Here is a 16,721-nt window from a genome sequence, read left to right as displayed (position 1 = left end):
TCTCCTTTGAAACAGCAACCTTCCCGGAGAGCTGGAAGAATGCCGAGATCAACGCCTTACTCAAGAAACCCAAGGCGGACCCCAAGGACCTCAAGAACTTCTGACCCATCTCCCTGCTCCCGTTCCCGGGGAAGGTCATCGAGAAGGCCGTCAACAAACAACTGACCAGCTACCTCGAGGAGAACAGGATCCTGGACCTGTCCCAGTCTGGGTTCCACAGGAACCACAGCACCGAAGCAGCACTCATCGCCGCAGCCCTCATCCTCCTGGACCTATCAGCCGCCTTCGACATGGTGTGCCACCGCACACTACGAACATGCCTCCACGACGCCGGGATCCAAGAGAAGGCCCTGGAATGGACCACCTCCTTCCTCTCCGGCAGAACACAGAGCGTCCGCCTCCCCCCTTCCGCTCTGAAGCCACCGAGATCATCTGCGGCATAACCCAGGGCTCATCCCTCAGCCCAACGCTGGTCAACATCTACATGGCACCTCTCGCCCACGTCGCCCAACTGCATGACCTCAACATCATCTCTTACGCCGATGACACCCAGCTGATCCTCGCCCTCAGCAAGGACCCCCACACTGCCAAAACCAACCTCCATGAAGGAATGAAGGCCGTCGCTGAATGAATGAGGAACAGCCGACTGAAGCTGAACTCAGACAAGACGGAGGTCCTCATCCTCGGATCCACCCCCTCGGCCTGGGATGACTCCTGGTGGCTGACCACACTGGGAACAGCTCCAACACCCACCGACCAAGCACGCAACCTAGGAGTCATCCTTGACTCCACCCTCTCCATGACGAAGCAGGTCAACGCCGTCTCTTCCTCCTGCTTCAATACCCTCCACATGCTCCGAAGGATCCACAAATGGATCCCCACCAAAACGCGGACAGTCACCCAGGCCCTCGTCAGCAGCAGACTGGACTACGGAAACGCCCTCTACGCAAGAGCCTCGGCCAAACTCCTCAAAAGGCTCCAGCACATCCAGAACGCCTCCGCATGCCTGATCCTCGACATCCCTCGCCGAAGTCACATCACACCCCACCTGAGAGACCTGCACTGGCTCCCCGTCAACAGGAGGATAACCTTCAAGCTCCTTACCCACGCATACAAGGCACTCCACAACACCGGACCAGAGTACCTCAACAGCTGACTCAGCTTCTATACTCCCACCCGCCAGCAAGAAATGCGCATGCGCGGGCATCCGCGCATGCACATTTGTCAGAAGAAGTTGGAAATGAGGAAGAGGGAGCGCCGGAGACGCCGCGCTTCAGGTAAGTCTCCTTAATTTTTATTTATTTTACATGCGGGTATGATTTAAAAGGAGGGCGGGCGGGAGGCGGGTGGCACGTAGTGGGGCTACGCGGAGCGCGTAGTGTGCATAGATTTGGGCACACTACGTGCTGCTTCACGTAGCCCCACTACGCCCACTACGCCCACCCTTACGGCAGACCCAAGACCTACTGACCTTCAGCAAACTCCTCAAGACCTGGCTTTTCAAACAGTAGCAGCACTCCCCACCCCTTAGTACATTGAGACCCTCATGGGTAAGTAGTGCGCCTTACAAATGCCATGATTGATTGATTGATTGATTGATTGATTGATTGATTGATTGTAGGGCTGAGAGAGGACCCCTGGGGGACTCTGCAGGAGGAAGGAGCAGATCCATTTGAGGGCCTTGTCTTTGATCCCTGTGTCGTGGAGTCTGCGTATTAGGGTGCGGTGAGAGACTGTGTCAAATGCTGCTGAGAAGTCGAGGAGGATGAGGGCTGCCGTGTCTCCTTTGTTCAGTAGGGTGCTGATGTCATCTATTGCAGCAAGGAGGGTGGTTTCCCTACTGTGTTTTTTTTCTGAAGCCGGATTGGGAGGAGTCGATGATGTTGTGCTCTTCGATGAATGTGGCGAGTTGGCTGTTGATGACTTTCTCGATGACTTTCACTGGGAATGGGAGCTGGGAGATGGGTCTGTAGTTTTTGAGGTCAGTGGGGTCCGTCGAGGGTTTCTTCAGGAGGGGGATGACCTCGGCGTGTTTCCGGTCATCGGGGAATGTGGCGGTTGCCAGGGTGAGGTGGTGTTGGCGGCTCTGTTGAAAATGTGGTGGGGGCAGGGGTCCGTGGGGGCCCTGGAGTGGATTGACTTCATCGTCTTCAGTGTGTCTTCGGTGGTGAGGGCTGTCAGTTGTCGATCGCTGGCTTCAGGGTGTCGGGGGCTGTTGGTGAGGGTTCAGTATGTTGGTTGTCTTCGTCGAAGTTGTCATAGATGGTCTTGATTTTGTGGTGGAAAAAGATGCTGAGTTTGTCGCAGAGGTCTTGTGAGGGTGGGATGTCGGTGGACTCGCTGGTGGGTGGGGCGAACTCCTTGATGATGTTGAAGAGTTCTTTGCTTTTGTGTGCGTGAGTGGAGATTCTGTCTTCAATCGCTTTTTTCCTCGTTTTTCTGATGAGTTGGTGGTGGGCGTTGGTGCGGCTCTAAAGTTGTTGTAGGCTTCCGTGGATTTGGTGTTCCACCAGGCCTTTTGGAGGTGGCGGCAAGTGCAGCTGGACTCTCGAAGTTCAGTGGTAAACCATCTGGCTTTCTTGGTGTGGGTGTTGTTGTTTTTCTTGAGGGGGGCTATGGTGTTGGCGCTGTCGGAGATCCATCGGTGCAGGGTTCAGGCTGCGGTGTTGGAATAGTCATTTTCCGCGATGGTTGGGGTGGAGTTGCTGAGTGATGAGGTTAGCTGGTCGTCGGTGATTCTGGTCCAGTTTCTTCGTGGGAGCAGGTGCAGGTGTGTGTTGATTATGGGTGTTCTGAGGGTGAAGTAGACGCATCGATGGTCAGTCCATGGGAGTTCGTGTTGTGGCTTAAGGTGATGGAGTTACCTGTTGTGAAGAGGGGGTTGGGGGTGTGTCCTCCTGAGTGCGTGGGTTCGGTCACGATCTGGCGGAGTCCAATGTTGTGGAGGTTGTCCAGGAGGGATGTGGTGCTGGGGTCCAGTTGGTTGTCATGGTGGAAGTTGAGGTCTCCGAGTAGGGTATAGTTGGTGGACGCGATGGCATGCGGGGAGATGATGTCCATGATGGAGTTGGTGAAAAGTCCGCGGGGTCCAGGGGGTCAGTATATGGTGGTATCTTCAAGTGAAGGTGTACCATCAGGTCTGTGGGCTCGTCAGGGAGTGAGCTCAGGTGGAGGTTAGATTTGTGGATGATTGTGATTCCTCCTCCCAGGCGGGTGGGGCGGTCCTTCCTGGAGATCTTGTATCCTTGGGGAATGGCGATAGCAATGTCCGGTCCTGAGTTGGTGTTAATCCATGTTTCGGTGAAGAATACTACGTCCAGGGTGGTGCTGTCGAGGAGGTCCCAGATTTCAGTGGTATGTTTGTGGAGGGATCGTACATTGAGGAGGATGCATTGCAGGGTCTTCGGTTGGGTTGTGGTCTTGTGGGCAGGTTGCGCCGGGTCCGTGGTCTTGGTGGTGCTGCAGGTGTGCCGGCAGCGGTGACAGCTGAAGGGTCCATGGGTGTCGGCAGGTGATGCTAGCTTGAAGTTGTTGTTGGGTCCTGGGTTGAGAGCGTGGAGTGCCGCCTGGGTCGTAGTGTTGGCATTGAGGAGGACCAGGGTTCCTGGCGCTGGTTGCGGTCGGGTCGCGTCCAGACAGACGGGCTTGCCTTTGGCGCACCAGGGGCGCGCCCGCTGCCTGCGTCCACACAGCGGATGCGCAGCGGCCGCCATTAAGTAGGGGTTGGGGAGGGCTGGACAGGTGGGAGCGGGGAGTGGAGATGGATTGGACCGGTTGCATTGGTCCTGCTGGGGGAGAGGGGCCACGGGGGCAGCAGGGGCAGGGAAAAACAGGCAGAAAAGGCAAAAAGATAGGAAAGAGTGGAAATGAGGCAGTGAAAGGTGCAACAAATGTGGGGGAAAGGCACAGAAGGAGAGTGAGACACAGAGGGGGAGTGAAAGGGGGAGATTGAAATCAGTAAAAAGCGACTGAAAATGGAGAAGAGACACAGAGGGGGAGTGAAAGGGGATATTGAAATCAGTAAAAAAACTAGAGAAAACGGCAAGACACAGAAGGAGAGTAAAGGGGGGAGATTGAAATCAGTGAAAAACAAGTGAAAATGGAGAGAGAGAGAGCGGAGCGAGAGAAAGGAGACAGAGGTCCACTGGACCACTAGGGATGAGGCGCAGGTAAACCTGCGGTTGGAGGAGGGCCTCGAACACCAGCACTCGAGAGTGCAGGGGCTCAGGGGAAAGGCCTCACTTGATGGTGGAGCTGCGAGGGGGGGAGAACAATTTAACTGACAAGGAATCCCTTTCCAACAACTCAGCTGTGGAGGTCTTATCCACTGTGATGTTAACAGGAAGGCCCATTGTAAATGGCCTGGAAGGAACCCTGGAGTTTTGTATTCCTACAGATGATCTGGCCTCTCCTACCACAGTCAGGATTTCCTGGCGGTGTAACCATGGTGGTCTTTCGTTTGTGAAGCCAAATGCATCTTAACAGGGAGGGCGGACCGCCAGCTGGGAGGCAGTGAATCCAACGCCATTTCAAGGGCGGTACCATAACCGCCAAACTCGTAATCAGGCCGTTAGTAATTGCTTTCCTTTCTGGGATGTTATATATTTGGCTTGCTGTGTCATTGTATCTGAAAGTAGTGTGATAGTATAAATAAATAAAAACATTCACATTTATACGCTTGTTATTTACATTTTTTTTTTAGAGTTTTACATAGCACGAACTAGACCCGAGGCACTGGGTATCAGAGCGATTTACATGAGTACCAGTTTCGTTACAGATAGACACATTTATTTTTTGTTAGGCATGGGGAGATTAAGTGATTTGCCCAGAATCACAGGATGTTGAGGGTAGTTGCTGAGATTCTAACCCAGTTCCCCAGCTTCGAGGTCAACCACTCTAACCGTAAGGCTACATCCTCTTCCCATGATGCAGCTACTTCTACTTTTTGTACTTATATGTATGTTCTTTTTAGATGTTTTAAATTTCTTTTCAGATTTTCTATAGAGGGTGTTGTAATGTGGAGCATGTGCTTCTTTTTATATTGGGAGACAAAATAATATATACTATAGGTATTCTTTATTTAAACATGTGAATAAAAAGATTTATATTTATTTTTAATATTCTCTGTACATAAAAAGTGTGTTTTACATATTCAGAAATGATATTGCTATTCATTTGGTGATATTATTGCAGTTGATAGTGTGTGAATCAACATTTTTGACATATTATATGGTTATTTAAAGGTGACATTATTTTTGTTTCTGATATTTGTGTTTTCAATAGAAGTAACAATTGATATTTTTAACAACGATATTTGTGTTCTCGATATTTGTGGTTTTATTAGTTAAGAATATGTTTTTTTGTTAACAATATTTATTTTTGAGTTTCCATAATGAAAGCATCAATATTATGTCAGTGATCCGTTAGCAAATACAATTTTGTTGTTACAGACTTTGGAAGGGATGTCTCACCTTCGCATTCTTGTTAGACTACTGTGAAACCCTTCCATTGCTATTATGGGAGCTGTGGAGGGTCTGCTGATCCTTTCAGGACCTTTGTGTTTCAGAGGGGAAGACTTACATTATGTTTTCAGTGCCATCATGTCTTCTCAAAATGCCTGAGTAAGCCAAAAAGCACCAAGTGCTTCAGCAGGACTGTTGGGAATTTGGTTACTGGTTGAGAGGGGTGAACCCTACACAAGCAGCAATCACAATGCCTGTCAGTGTGAAATTACAAGCAAACCACAAACTAACTTGTGCCTAACCCTCTGGTAGCTTGGAACAAAGCAGTCGGCCTAATTTAGAGGCAATGTGTAAGGTATTTATGCAGCACTTCAAACAGCAATACAATCCCTCACCAATTTAGAAACATAGAGTACATTTCAATGAAATATTAGTCAGAAATGCAAAAAAAAACCAATCACTAGAACTGGAGATATGTAATTTAAAATTTTCAAGTAAATTTAGTGCCTAGAAGCACAAAGCATCAACTATGGTTGGCTGGTCGTGCCGGACTGGTACAAAGTCATAAATTCAGGACAACCGTGTTGGAGCATGAACTATATACAGGGACCAGGTTAGGCCTGCTGAACAAAGTACCCTAAATCCTGGTTGCGGAGCTTTGCGAAATCCTCCATCGAGGATGCATCGCGCAGCAGTGGTTCAGAGGAACCGGGAGTCTGCGATGCCAAGTCCTGAGTCATCACCAAGGAGGCGATCAACATGGGGCTTGTGATGCAAATTCCAGCATCAAAGATGCGTCGTGGCCCGGCGGTTCTGAAGAAGCTCCAGAGCCGCAATTAGGAGTCCTACATTATCACCGACAATACTGTTAGCAAGGGGTTCATTATGGGAAACCCTGTGTTGACGATGCATTGTGCAGAAGTACTGCCAAGGAGACTGTGGACTGCGATGCGAGGGCTGGCTTTGGGGATGTCTCGAGGATGAGTAGCTCATCTGCTGTGATTCCTAAGGGGAGCTGTGTTGTGTTGCGGTGGTTCCAAAGCAGAGCTGCGAGGAGATAAGTCTATCTGCATTGCATGTGACCACGAGGACACAGCTGGGGTGGCACAGCAACTGCAGGCCCACTTCCAAGGGTCCAGGACTGGGATAGCACCACTTGGGGGAAGACTCACAGCGGACTGAGTCCCGGTGTTGGCTTCAAGGTGGTCGGAGCATTTTTGTCCCCTGGGTCAGCTAACTAGCTCTTCGAGTAACTGTGGTGGTCCTGTGATCAAGCTATAAGCTCAGTCTTTTCACTCTACAAAATGTATACAAAAAGAAGAAACAAAACAAAGTTATGCAAACAGTTTAAAAAATGTTTAACAAAAACACGCAACAAATGCAACAGCTAAAAACTCAATAAAAGTTTCCAAATGAAGAACCTAAAACCTGATAGAAAAAAGAAAAATATTGGCTCCCTGTACTGGGTTCTGTGCAAGTTCTAACTTCAAAATGCATGTGTAAACCAACTAAACTGCACACAACCAAAGATTGTGTGCAGTGGCGGGACATCTACAACTGATGGTTGAGTTGCAGGGCACGCATAGACCATGACACTACAATCCACTCCTTCTAGATATAGCTATATTCTGTGGCCTGTTGTTGTTAGCAGCCTGTAAAAAGTGGAGGACAGGGCCTGATCAGAGGCTAAGCACTACAGTGCACTCCCACTCTGCACAGCCAAAGAATGTGCACAGTGGGGATGAGAAACACAGTGTACGTGGGAACAGGGTCTGGCTAAAGGTTGCACAATGCACCACTTTCGTACTTATTAAAAGTCCGTGCACAGTATATTTTGTCACTTGTTAGTGTTTGGGAACACAGTCTTCTTTCACTACTATAAAAGTGCAATGATGATTACAAAACCAAACCTAAAAACTCTGAAATTCACCAGCTATGGTTCAGAAAATAAACTATAACTTTCTCTACAATGTGCACTGATTATTATCTAACATATTGCATCACTCATGACTTGTTAAATTTCATTGTTGATTACATCTCAGATTACATCATTGATGACCTCATCAGTGACATCATCCAAGATGCCCCTGGTCACATTACTTCATGAATCCCCGAAACCGGTCCTAGGATGCTTGTTTCCAGCCCAGGGAGGACCTGGCCTGGCAGTTCGGGCTGGACTGTTCCCATGGGGCACAGGGTCAAGACTGATTTGCATATGGCTGGGTCCAAACTGGAATGGCATGATGAGCAAAAAAACGATGGATTTAGGCCCAGATCTCTGTACTGGGGTGAATGTATGACATTGTTTTGCATTCTGTCCATCAATAGTTCTTTTTGCATAAGAAAGGGTGGTCACATAAAAACAAACCAGCAGCTGTGCCTGGGCGAAGATACAACTTAGTAGAATGGAACTTGGATCAATGCCATTTTTTAAAATGCCTATTAATATGACTGCAGGAGAGTCATCCTTTTTGGCTTCGTCATCCCCATTTCTTGCATGCTACTTATGGTTACTGACACTGTAAGTGCCCTGAGCAGGGATGTATGACGTTACAACGCACACTTTTACAACGCATGCACTTACAACGCATTTTTTACAACGCATAATCCATTACAACGCACTACACTTACAACGCATGACACTACAACGCATTTTAAAAAAATACCATTACAACGCATACCATTACAACGCATAATATTTAATTGCATTTAAGGTAAGTATTAGATAGTATAGGGGTAAAAATTACTTTTCTAACTCCAGGGGGTGCAACAGTAGGGTAAGTGTTGGATAGTATAGGGGTAAAAATTACTATTCTAACTCCAGGGGGTGCAACAGTAGGGTAAGTGTTGGATAGTATAGGGGTAAAAATTACTATTCTAACTCCAGGGGGTGCAAGAGTAGGGTAAGTGTTGGATAGTATAGGGGTAAAAATTACTATTCTAACTCCAGGGGGTGCAACAGTAGGGTAAGTGTTGGATAGTATAGGGGTAAAAATTGCTATTCTAACTCCAGCGGGTGCAACAGTAGGGTAAGTGTTGGATAGTATAGGGGTAAAAATTACTATTCTAACTCCAGGGGGTGCAACAGTAGGGTAAGTGTTGGATAGTATAGGGGTAAAAATTACTATTCTAACTCCAGGGGGTGCAACAGTAGGGTAAGTGTTGGATAGTATAGGGGTAAAAATTACTATTCTAACTCCAGGGGGTGCAACAGTAGGGTAAGTGTTGGATAGTATAGGAGTAAAAATTACTATTCTAACTCCAGGGGGTGCAACAGTAGGGTAAGTGTTGGATAGTATAGGGGTAAAAATTACTATTCTAACTCCAGGGGGTGCAACAGTAGGGTAAGTGTTGGATAGTATAGGGCTAAAAATTACTATTCTAACTCCAGGGGGTGCAACAGTAGGGTAAGTGTTGGATAGTGTAGTGTAATATTATGCGTTGTAATGGTAGGCGTTGTAATGGTATGCGTTGTAAAGGTATTTTTTAAAAATGCGTTGTAGTGTCATGCGTTGTAAGTGTAGTGCGTTGTAATGGATTATGCGTTGTAAAAAATGCGTTGTAAGTGTAGTGCGTTGTAACAGTTGCGTTGTAAAGGTTGTTCCCCCCTGAGCAGTGCTAACCAGGCCTAGGGCCAGTGCTTAGGCCTCAAAAGGTATATGGTAATTGGTATAATTCTAATTGGCAAGTACAACCTACCTGTAAGTCCCTAGTATTTGGCAGGCAATATAGCTTTAGAGACCCAAGTGGACTTATTGCACAGTGTGCACTTTTGTGGTGGCGGGTGTGATTTTAAAGCCAGGCCTGCTTTGTAGCCTGGTTTTAAAATAAAACTATGTCCAAATTCGACTTTGGAATAAAAATGACTTCCAAAGTCCAAAACGTAATTTTATGACTTATAATTCCCCCATTACGTCTTCCCTAGGGGCCACAAGAGTAGGATTCATTGTTTTAAAAAGATGGGACAATATAAAAGATGTTTCTATATGCCATTGTAAGCAAAAAACAGCCTAAGTTGTTTTTCCCTATTGTTGTGCTGCTAGCCTCATAGTTTAACATGGAGAAGGCTTTATTACACTTAGGCATTGGAACAAGCTAGCAATACCATTCAAAGTATGGTAATGGTCGCATTAAATCCAACAACTTGCCTAAGTTGAATTTAATGTAACTATTACAGGAAAGTAGTTTTAGAACGTACTATCCTAAAGTTACCTAAAAAAGCCCTGCATCAGCCTCTTCTGACTGATCAGCCTTTGACAGCCTGAGCCAAGCAGCTCCCTGAGTAGGTGTGAAGATGCCTGGGGGTGGAAAACAATACAGCCATTTGGTGGGGTTTGCTTCCTGGTGAAGCCAAGGAGAATAAGGGGACTGGGGAGATAAGCTGAACCTCAAAGGCTGGAGAACAGATTTGACATGACCCAGGCTAACCCCCACTTCCCTGAACCCCAGCCAGGTGGGACACCCCTATTCAGATTAGGAGAGGTCTGGAAGCGCAATGTAGTCAATTCAATTCAAAACAAGCTTTATTCGGTTAGTATACAACCATAAAAGCATTCTAAAAAACATCAAATATAAAAACATTAACCTCTTCGCTGCGGCGCAAATTCCGCCGCAATGCTCCCGCAGTGCTGACATTCCGATCGCGGGCGTGGTCATGACGTCTCCCGGCCGTCGTCCGCACATGCCCATCGTGACCCATGACGGCCGGGAGACGTCATGAGCACGGAAGAGGTTAAAACATTTATCATAAATCATCACAATGGGATATAAATAATTTAACACGGTGAGAAATAATAAAATTCATGTAAGGTTCAATCACAAGCTAGGTTATCATTATACATAAAGTGCTAAGTGCATTTTTAGGAGAAGACCACATTTATCTTTGAAGCCAAAAAAAGAAAAGTTTTGCCTGGGAATTTAAAACACTAGTTATGCTAAGACCGTTCTCATTTCCGTAGACTAAAATCATTTCATTTCCCTGCCTGATTCAATTACTACATTCCATATCGTCTCCTAATACCCAGTGCTACTTTAATGAAACTCATCATTGCAGAACAAAAGTGCAAACAACAGGGGTATACCCAATTGACCCTTTATAAACCTGGGTAAGTTACGTAATATCATACAAAGCAAAAAATGGTCTAAAGGAATTGATACTCAGAGAAAATTTTTGAGTAGAGCACGTTTAATTACTCTCTCTTAGGTAATTACTCTAAAAAGATTCTATCAAAATATTTTTCAAACTACATAGAAAATGACATCTGCTCATGAAGAAGAACATGTATACACAAAACAATGTACATACACAATGACATGACATAAATCAAAACATACAATAAGACATCAATACTAACCCTAAAACCAACTGTTTTCTACTAGTGTCCTCCTTACAATTTCTGAGAGGGCCACTAGGAGGTAGTCTAGATAATACACTGAGGTCTCTTAACTAGTATAGACCATCCTAGTGTACCATTAAACAAAATCAACACAATATTATATTTCCGCGACTCCTCCTTTTGAAGTGTCTACGCAATCGCGTTTCGGCCTTACTCCTTCTTCGGCCTCCTCAGGACAGGGTTAACACATAACTGCTGACATACTAAAAAAGATGATAAAATGGCATTACTCCGACCATCCATAGCGCAAGAGTAAGGTGGTAGGGGGTGGTGACTGCCCAAAAATACATCTTGTTGCACAGTGCAATCAAAGCACTCAAGAGCCGGTGAACAATATCTAATATAAGAACCAAGTGAAAGAAAAGACGGGAATCCAAACACCAAAGCACCAATGCTAAATATGAAAGCACCCCTCGAGTGGAATAAAGGCAACAGAAAGGAGCACTAACCCTAATCACCGGTGGTACCCGCATGCCCTAGTGTATCAGAAATGCCAGGAAGAAGCATGCTGGAACCCTAAGGCTACCTAATACTCACTTCAAATAAAGAAATCCCACCGCCACAATTTGAAAATAAGGCGCTAAATCGAATTGACAGGGTCCTAGGCAGTCTGTAGTACCTACAACAATATAACATCAACACTTCATATATAGTAAACAGTCAAACAAAACCAACTTACAAAACTAAACATTCATTCAAAAGGGCTTACCTCCCTAACTCAAATGACGGCTCACTGCCAGCCCACAGCGCAAAGGGTCGCTATCAGTATTCGTTTCCTTCGCTGGAAGAGAACGTCACAATCACCTGAATGAAGGCAATAATTGTTATAATGGGGTCAACTGGCCTTCTATCCGTCCTGCTCACACGCGCTTAGAAATGTATCCGTGTGAAGTAGACATCTACTTACTTGGTAAAGCACGGGTTGGTTCACAATTCCAAACTCCGATGTCCGCCCACCATCCGGAGACGAACAGAGGAGGTGAACGCGTCTATTCTTAACCGGCATGCCGTGGCTCAGCAGAGGTGCATAGGCATAGAAAGGGGACTAGGAGGCCTACAAATAACAAATAGAGAACGGGGGCCATGTTGACAAGGGAAAGAATCCTCAAAATAAAACGAGGTTCTGCACTGCATAAGGGGAATTAAAGGAGAGAGGCTAATGCAGGAAGGCAAGGAGGATATATTATATCGCCCTAAACAGAAACAACACAAATCTCTAAAAAAGAGAGAAAAGAATACCTATATCGATAAAAATATATTAACAACTTCGATATAGCCAAATGAACCACCAAGAAAAACATCAATAATGTAAATTACACTATCCATGGACAAAAAGTTATCCCAGTCCCAAGGACCCTGTTAAAAATGAAAAGGGCGCCACCAAACCACCCGACCATCTCACAGTCACAGCATGGGGGGCCGCACAATAAAGCCACACATTAACACATTATGTACAAAAAATATATATAAAAAATGTTTTCACAAATTCTATTACATTCCGCATTAACACATTATGTACAACATACATGAATTCTCACAAATTCTATTATATTCCAAAAAATATATGTTACGAACAAATAATCGAGAAAAGTCTGAATGTTAATTGGCCATGGGATCCCATAGCATCAAAATACACAGTCCATAATTAAAGGTTGAATACCCTAGCCTTGTGCTACGCATTGCTTCATATTAGGGCCCAAATTTCGTCACGCTCATTAAGTCCCTGTATAGCTGTATGGTACCGTTCTATCATACGCGCCTCCAAGCGGTTCAGCTTGCTTTGTAAGGTTATTTTATTGGGTGCTTTTACTACTGCTAGCACAGTCCAATCAAGTTCATTCTCTCCATGGTTCATTTCAATAAAGTGTTGGACCATAGGGGCCCCTATGATCCCACAACGTATGCGGGATTTGTGCTGTAAAATCCGCATCTTAATGGCTTGGGTAGTCTGTCCAATATATGTTTTTCCACAGGGACACGTGACTGAATACACTACATTTTTAGTGTTACAGTTAGAAAAATTCAACTGTAAATGTAGCATTTTATTGATTTCTACAGACTTAGAGTCTTTTGTTTGTGGGCACGCAGCACACCCATTGCACCTATAGTGCCCTATAAGTGCAGGCAAACCCATCATTCCTCGCAGGTCTACAGGGCCAGATGACAAACGGGTGGCTTGGACCAAATAGTTTCTCAAGTTCTTTCCTCTGCGGAAGGCAAACAAAGGTTTGGGAATATTCAAATGTTCTAATAACCTAAGGTTTCTTAGAATTATTTGCTTCACCTTATTAGCCTTTGGATTAAAGGTCAATACACATACCATTTGATCAGTTTCTTGTTTAGGTTTAGGGATGAGTAGTGTTTCCCTGGGGGTATACCATGCTCTCTTTAAGGCACCCCTCACCAATTTCCTTGGGTATCCTCTTGTGGTCAGCTTTTTTTGTAAAATCTTGGCATTCCAAAAGTAATCATTTTTATCAGTACAATTACGTCGTACTCTCAGGAACTGCCCGTAGGGCAAGTTGTCCCTGAGGTTACGAGGATGCCCTGATGTATATTTCAGCAGTGTGTTCCGGTCGGTGGGTTTGGTGTATAGGTCCACCTCCAATCTGCCACCCTTGTCCACAATCCATACGTCTAAGAAGTTGATACGCGTATTACTGGATGCCATCGTAAATTTTAAGTCTGGTGTCCGGGCATTGAGCCAAGAATAAAAATGTTCTAGTTGTTCATATGAGCCTTTCCAAATCATGAACACATCGTCGATGAAGCGTACCCACCCAAGGGTCTGCTCCTTGAAGGGGGACGCTTCATGGAAGATGTGTCTCATTTCAAACTGATCCATAACTAAATTGGCAATTTCAGGGGCGAAACAACAACCCATCCCCACGCCTTTAATCTGTAAAAACAGATCCTTTTTAAAGGCAAAAAAATTGTTCTTCAGGCAAATCCTGGCTAGAGAAAGTAAGAAATCTGTTGGTACATAATGAGGTCTTGGTCTCTGGTCAAATATCAACTTCATCACCAACAGGGCTTCATCCTGAGGTATGTTGGTATATAGACTCTCGATGTCGAGAGTAACCAGCAAATGCTGGGTTCCGTCAAACATCGAGAGTTCTATCTTAGAGATAAAGTCCATGGTGTCTCTAATATAGGCTTTTGTAAAAGGTACAAAAGGTTTTAGAAATACATCAATGTATTTAGCCAGTGGCTCTAACACGGACCCACAAGAAGCAATAATTGGTCTCCCAGGTGGTTGAGTTGCATTTTTATGTATTTTCGGGAGTACATATATATTTGGTACCTTTTGCTCAGTGAAATTCAAGTATTCGTATTCTTTCTTGCAAAGGTATCCTACTTCCATTGCTTCAGTAGTAAGATGCAGTATCTGTGCTTTTAATCTCGCTGTAGGGTTCTCTGTAATAGGGCGATAATGATCTCTATTACTTAATTGCCGCATAATTTCTGCGTCGTATTTTTCATTGTCCCATAGAACTATCCCCCCTCCCTTATCAGCTGGTTTAATAATCGTAAGGGGATTGCGGGAGAGCTCCTTTAGAGCCAACTGTTCCTCTTTAGAAAAATTTGATTTGTATGCAAGTCGTTTGGTGTTAAGTAAGTCTATTTCACGTAAGATTTGATCTTCAAAGATCAACACTTCCTCTGGCATAGACATACGTTGGGGACAAAAAGAAGATTTTTTCTTTAGACCACTAATGTTCATCTCATTGGTATCATTATATTCAGAGAAAAAGACCTTAAGTCTAATTTTCCTCAGGAATTGTAAAACTTCGGTCTTAGTGTCAACAGGATCCTGCAGTACCGTGGGGACAAAGGATAAACCTTTTTGGAGTACTTTTGTCTCGGTTTCTGTTAAAGGATGTTTCGATAAATTGTAAATCGGCATGGAGGCTGCTTCCATCTGGTTGCCTTCCAGACTTACTAGCTCTACCGCCTGTACACCCTCTGTCGTGTCCTGAAAAATCCCTGTTCTTGATTTTGTTGCATCGGTGTTCGCCATCCTCTTCTGAATCCCCGCCCCCTGTTCCCACCTCTGTCTAAAAAAGGGGTTGGCTGCGCTCTTGGATACTGGTAGTATGGTTGGTATGGCGGATATGGTTGGAAGAAGGCTCCTGGGCATTTATGGGGATATTTGTCGGATTTTCATAAAACTCACCCAGCCCAATGTCATAAAATCTTTCCTTCACATACCGAAACCAGCGAATAGAAATCACCTTCTCAATGTTAAGGCAGTCTTCCATTATTTCCCTAGTAAACTGTAGTTCTTCTTTCAAACAAATTTTAGACCATAAAAGCAAAGGGGCAGAGCTAATGTGATCCGCCAGGTAATCCAGCCCTTTCTCTCGATGAGAGAAAGAGGTGGTCGTACTGTTTGGGATCATCAATAAGCGTTTTATGAATTTATTTTCTACCAATGTAGTAATTTCTAAGCCAGACCTTTGGGTTGGGTTGTACATACACAAACACACACACCATGGAGAGAGTTTCTCTATTTTGATTTTTGTGAAAGCAGTGCATTCCAAGCCAAAAATTGACACACTTCACAGGAAGTGGACATAGCAGAGGGAGGTAATGTTACCCCTATTCGTTGGGATGTCTCCCCTCTTGTCAGCCCAGTATGGAAGATAAACATGGGGGAGGTGCTGGAGCTTCTCACAACACTCTCTGGAACATAAGAATAAGAAGTATTGCCCTGCTAGACCCTTGGACAGCACCCCAGAAGGCTTTCACTCAGAAAGACTGCACCTGCTGCACTCACAAGTCTCCACAAATAAATGACTGTGTCTGACTTAAAGGCAAAGGAGTGGACTCCCCAATCAGCAACAGGTACAACAGAGCCGGAAGAAGTAATCCTGCAAAGCCAAAGAGGGGATCACCCCAGCTGACCAGTTGCAACTGGATTTTTCCTGGACTGTGCAGGTGCATTGTGGGAAAATGAGTCCTAGCCAACAAGAGGCATTCCAGAGTCTCCGAACCCTTGGCTGGAGCTACTGAACCCTTCCTGCACAAAATCAATCCATTTAAGTGCTGTCCTTTTTCCATGTGTGCTGCAAAATGCAACACACATAGAAAAACGAAAGCACGAGAAGAAATGTTTTAATTTCTCTTCGTTGCACCTCTTTAACGCCACCTCTGGGGTGGTGTTAGGTTCTGACGCATTCCCATGTTTACTATGCCTCGCAAATCTGGGAATGTGTTGGGTGTTGTGTGGGAACACCCACAGCAGCACCCATGGAACGCCCCTTTCACACAGTTTTATGCATGAAAGGGGCACATATTTATAAGGAGGCCATGAAAAGCCATGTAAAGTGGCTTTACGTAGCCTTATATATAGGCGATGGCACATTGCGCCACCGGAATATAAAAAAAGGGACGTTCCGGGTGCACAAAAGTGCCAATAGGGCTGATATAGCCGATAGGGCCTCATAAATGAGGACCTTACTGTTTTGGTGGTATTAAATGCTTTACACAAACATGTCTCCTAAGTTAAGCCTGACTGCCCTTTTGCTAAGCTACCAAGGGTTGAGCAAGGATTAATTTACTGAGACTTGACTTGACCTATTAGTGATTGTTGTATTATTACTGGTTGAGGGCGAATACCCCCATCTGCTAATAACCCACATTCCTACAGTGGCATTGTTAATAGGCCTACATTATGCACTGACTCATTTTCTCTCATTCAGGCATTACCTGCCATATATTATGTTAAAACACTTTTTTCAGTCGCTAAATATTTCTTAGTATCAAGGGGTTTACTGTAAAGGCTCAAATTATGACTCAGCATAAGCGGAAGGTGGTCATAGCTGCATGACGCTGTCACTTCTCCTCCCGAGCATCGAAT

This window comes from Triturus cristatus, chromosome 8 (genome assembly GCF_964204655.1).
Source record: "Triturus cristatus chromosome 8, aTriCri1.1, whole genome shotgun sequence".
NCBI classification, from domain to species: domain Eukaryota; kingdom Metazoa; phylum Chordata; class Amphibia; order Caudata; family Salamandridae; genus Triturus; species Triturus cristatus.
Note: the sequence above shows the minus strand (reverse complement) of the source record.